The following is a 5,239-nucleotide window of genomic DNA, read 5'->3' on the forward strand; positions in this document are numbered from 1 at the left end:
AGCAATCTGTGCCCTAAACTCGCCCTTTGAGTTCAAATCTCTTGCCTTCTAAGTAGAGCTGGGACCACACAAATAACCGTCATTTACCTGCAAAGGTATGTTTTAATGGTCTTCAATTGGATTTTTTCTTATGTTTGTCAACTTGCACACTAAGAATTATGTTGAAAGTAGAAAAGCAAGACACATCATCTTACCAGTGAAACATGCTTATATCAAAGATACCAAATAATAGGTCAATAACCATCTTAGGACTATTTGAGAACCTCTTTTCCTTACAAAGTTCCTAAGTCTTAACTTTCACAATTAAGCTAAGTTACTCCCTTGATCTTAAAGAAATTACAAAATATATTATACCATCTTTGAGATAACGTGGAGAAAATAAAACAGGGAATTATCAATGCTTATTTTTCTTCCTGATATAATTAAGGAACAGACTAATATTCTAGGGATGTACATTACAAAATTATTTTGCTCTTATCTATTAGATTAAAGCGAACCATGTTTCAACTTACCTTCTTTGAAGTCGCTCTTCCGTCTGAGCTCACATCAATCTCTTGCTTTTTTCTACTTTGAGAGCGAGGAAAACAGCATCAAAAAAGAAAGATGGCGTTTTAAATCAGAAACACCTGAGTTTGAATCCGGGTTCTCTGTCAAGTACTTGCTACGTCAGTGGTTCTCAAAATTTTAACTTGCATCAAAATCACCTGGAAGGCTTGTTAAAACACAGATTACTTGCGGCCCAGCCCAAAGGTTTTGATTCAGTATGTGTGGGATGGGGTGTGAAATCTGTATGTCTTACGAGTTTCCAGATGATGCTGAATTGTACACATGTGAACAAATTACTCCTTGGTTTGAATCTCAGATGCTGCGGCTGAAAAAAAAATTGGAAACTTTCTAACTACACCATAAATATTCACTTCCTTTCCCTATATTAGTCAATACCCATGATACAGGTTCAGCGTCCCTTTCCACAGTTCTGAAACCCAAACATTTCAGAAAACACAACTTTTTCTTTTAGGTTTGGTTTAAATTCGTTTGGCAACAAACCTGGTCTATTAACAGTCTTCATTTATTATTTATTGTTTTTACTTTGTATCTCTTTATTATATGTATAGTTTGGTTATTGGGTGCTGTGGCCCTACCCCACTAGAATTGTTATGTATTATATAGGCTACAAACTATACTACCTTTCTAGAATGAGGGAAAATGTATGAATCCTGAAGTCCTGGCTCTAAATGTTTTGGATAAGAAACTGGCGACCTGTCTTTAGCACTTTAACATATTTATATATTTTCTTTGATTTATTTAGCTATTTTCAGCTTTCTCAACTTGATTATAAATCCCTCAAGAGCAGAATCATGTCTTGTGTGGCAACCCTCACACCACCTACTACACACTGAACATGAAGTATGTGCTAAATAAATAACCACTGGTTTGAATTTATTGACCCTAATAAGATTTGAGTAGAAGACTGACATGATTCCATAGTATGAGATTCAAAAAGGAAAGATGAATCAAAAACATTGCAGGGTTCTCAAAACTGCAGTTCTGACTATAATCCCCATAATCCCAAATGATTCTGACAAGAAGAAAATGTGACAGTGACATTTCTGCTCTTCTTTGCACTTGTCACACATCGTATCTAAAGTATTGAAATCGGGCCATGTTTCTGCTCACCTTCTTAAGGACCTGTGCCCTATTAACTCCCATACTTCTATGTGACGTCGCTGTTCTAATGGCTCCTTTCCACAAGCCTTTGCCTTTGCTCAAAACTGTTGCATCTTTAAAAATGAAAGAGAAAGAAAGCATGTTATGCACAGAGGAACAAAGGTGTTGTTACTTGAGGTGTATTATCCATGAGAAGGTGACAAATTCCATTTGTGATCCAGGAAACAAAAGTGAGGTTGGCAAGCAGGGTAAGGACAGTCAACAGGATCCACTTAAAGCAGCTTGCAAAGATGCTGCAAGGGCCAGAGAGCTCATTCAGAAGGCAAACTTTGATGGGAAACTAGATACCAGGCACCTGGATCATCAGTGGGACCATACGGCAAAGCCTGTCCAGCCCGGTTTGCTTTATTTGTCAGTACATACGTAGAGATTTTTGGTCTTAAGGTCACGACTCTTTTAGCAATCCCTCTAACACTATATCCCCATATCCAGAAAAGCCCTCTTGAATCCAAAAGCCCAAATAATGAAAAAAGCAGCACTATTCACACGCCAAAATGGTGACACAGAGTGGCCGGAGGGCACGGAAGCGGGATCGTGGGGCCGGGCCGGGGCCGGACCGGAGATGGCGCCGCCGGTGAGCGACGCAGCTGCGGCCTCGGACCCCGGCTGGGCCGCGGTGCTCCTGGCCGTGCTTGCCGCGGTGAGGCCGTTGGGCGCGGGGTGGGACGAGCGACCAGGGCGCTTCCAGCTGGAGCTGCTTGGTGCGGGGCCCGGGGCGGTCAGTTTGGAGCGGCCCTGGGAGTCAGTCTCCTACACCGTCCGAGGCCCCATCCAGCATGAGCTGCAGCCTCCACCAGGAGGGCCTGGGACTCTCAGCCTGCACTTCGCCAACCCTCAGGAAGCTTAGCAGTGGGCAGCCCTGGTCCGAGGTGCCACCGTGGAAGGACAGAATGAGGAACTAGCAGGGCACCTGACCCGGGCCAGAGAGGGTGGGGATGAGAAGCGGGCAGCCCAAGCGGCAGCCATCCTGGCCCAGCATCATGTGGCCCTCAGCATCCAGCTGCAGGAGGCCTGCTTCCCTCCCGGCCCCATCAGACTACACGGCACAGCTGAAGATGCTGCATCCTCTGCCCATGTCTCGCTGCCGGTCCACCCCCACCGCACCATTGGGGCCCTCCAGGAGCAGATATTCTCGGAGTTCGGCTTCCCACCGGCTGTGCAACGCTGGGTCATCGGGAGGTGCCTGTGTGTCCCTGGATACAGCCTTGCTTTCTATGGGGGCGAGCGGGACCGGGACTCTCAGCCCCCCCGAGAAGCCCCAGGACACAATCCTCAGCGCCCGCAGAAGATGGATGAGGAACTAGGCCGCCTTTTTCCTTAGTCACTGGGGCTGCCCCACGCCCCTCAGCCAGCTGGCTCCAGCCTCCCCACCGCCCTTCAGCACAGCTGGCCCTGCCCTTCCTGCACCTTCACTAGTGCCCCAAAGCTGACCCGGCTGTGAGATGTGCAGCACCCAGAGGCCCTGGGCTTGGGAACCCCGTCCCACAGCCTCCACCCAGCAGCTACCAAAGGCCACAAGGAGAGACGATGGCCCTTCCCTTCCAAGCCCAAGGTCCCTAGAGCCCCTGCTGAACCTCTCAGGGAACCTCTGCTGACCACTCACGGGAGACAAAGCCGGAGTTGCAGGGGAGGGGCGGCGAGCTGGAGTCATTAAATGAACTTCTGAGCAAAAAAAAAAAAGGTGACACAAACAAATTCACATTCTCATCAGGACTGGTCCATTCTGCAGGATCAAGAATTTCACAGGCCATTGCTTCGGCTGGACCACACAGAACCTCCCCTCCAGATATACGAAGTGCATCAGTGGGTTTTCAAATTAACACTTACTGAAATTTGAAACCTCTTCTTTTTCTTAATTTTTCCTGGTACTATCTATTGACCTTCAGAGCTGGTATTCTGGGTAATACACATGTGATTGCAAAGGCAAGAAAATAAGAGAATAGAGCCATGGAAAGAGATTGAGACAGAGAGAGAAGGGGGCGGGGAGAAAGAGAAGATACAGAAAAGATTAGGATTAGCTATAGGAAATCACCAATACTCTCTCCTTTTTTAATGTATGAAAATGGAGATTTCGTATAGTTCAACTTAAACATAAATACCTACTCCCACATTTTTATAAGAAAATAAAAAAGAGAGAGAAAGAAACGAGAGGCAATATACATAAGGATGATCTAGACGTATACGGGCCCTGCATCTCCACACTGCTGACTCTTCATCCACTTTCGGAGACGAAAACCCAGTTGCCATTGTGTGCCGGGTCATGATTTAGAGAATCACAAAGAAGGAACGTAGGCTTAAAAAGAGCCACATCGGCTTCCCTGGTGGCGCAGTGGTTGAGAGTCCGCCTGCCGATGCAGGGGACACGGGTTCGTGCCCCGGTCCGGGAAGATCCCACATGCCGCGGAGCGGCTGGGCCCGTGACCCATGGCCGCTGAGCCTGCGCGTCCGGAGCCTGTGGTCCGCAACGGGAGAGGCCACAGCGGTGAAGGGCCTGAGTACCGCAAAAAAAAAAAAAAAAAGAGCCACATCAAAATGAATGGCTGAAGGGCCACAGGTTAGACCCATGTCTTCAGAGTTGCTACTCTCCTTTTAGATACTTAACTCAGACTGCTGATGGCCCCCTTTCTTGGAGACTGTGCTAAAATCCACCACTGCGATCCGGAGCATTTGCTCTTAGTGCCGTCTTCCCTGCAAAAGGCCCGGGCCTCCCCTGCAATATCAGTCTGAGTGGCCAGGTGCCCACGGACTGATAAAAGCACACACTTCCCTTCCTATTTCTTTCTTTGTTTCCTGGGTGAGGCTAGACTGCTTCCAATTTTGCCACTTGACAATTTGGCTTCTGTCAGAGTCAGTGTCTCTCACCTCAGGGAGAGGGAAACGAGGAAAGGAAATGGCAATAACTTCTTTCTTCTATTTTTCCTCCAAAAGCGTCTTTTTCTGACACTCCACTTTGAGTTAGTTGAAAACTGGATCCTCGCCAGGGCTCAGTATGAGGAATGTGTTGTCATCGCCTGGGAGAATAAATCGGGCAGGACTCCTCAACTCTAGCAGACTGTGGCACTTACCTGGGGTAGCTGTTTTCAAGCACACGTTCCCAGGCCCCTACTCAAACAGAATCCCCCAGCATCTGTCTTTTTAAAAACATCTTTATTGCAGTATAATTGCTTTACAATGGTGTGTCAGTTTCTGCTTTATAACAAAGTGAATCAGCTATACATATACATATATATCCATATCTCCTCCCTCTTGCGTCTCCCTCCCACCCTCCCTATCCCACCCCTCTAGGTGGTCACAAAGCACCGAGCTGATCTCCCTGTGCTATGCGGCTGCTTCCCACTAGCTATCTATTTTACATTTGGTAGTGTATATATGTCCATGCCATTCTCTCACTTTGTCCCAGCTTACCCTTCTCCCTCCCCGTGTCCTCAAGTCCGTTCTCTACATCTGCGTCTTTATTCCTGTCCTGCCCCTAGGTTCTTCAGAAGCATTTTTTTATAAGATTCAATATATA

At 47.0% G+C, this 5,239-nt stretch overlaps 1 pseudogene; it reads left to right on the forward strand.

Moving 5' to 3' along the window:
- Positions 1-2,290: 2,290 nt before the first annotated feature.
- Positions 2,291-3,398, forward strand: LOC113614540 (sharpin-like; annotated as a pseudogene).
- The last annotated feature ends 1,841 nt before the right edge of the window (positions 3,399-5,239 follow it).

The sequence above is a fragment of the Aethalodelphis obliquidens genome, unplaced genomic scaffold (assembly GCF_003676395.1).
Source record: "Aethalodelphis obliquidens isolate GAN/ISIS:26980383/991018 unplaced genomic scaffold, ASM367639v1 scaffold99, whole genome shotgun sequence".
Lineage (NCBI taxonomy): Eukaryota > Metazoa > Chordata > Mammalia > Artiodactyla > Delphinidae > Aethalodelphis > Aethalodelphis obliquidens.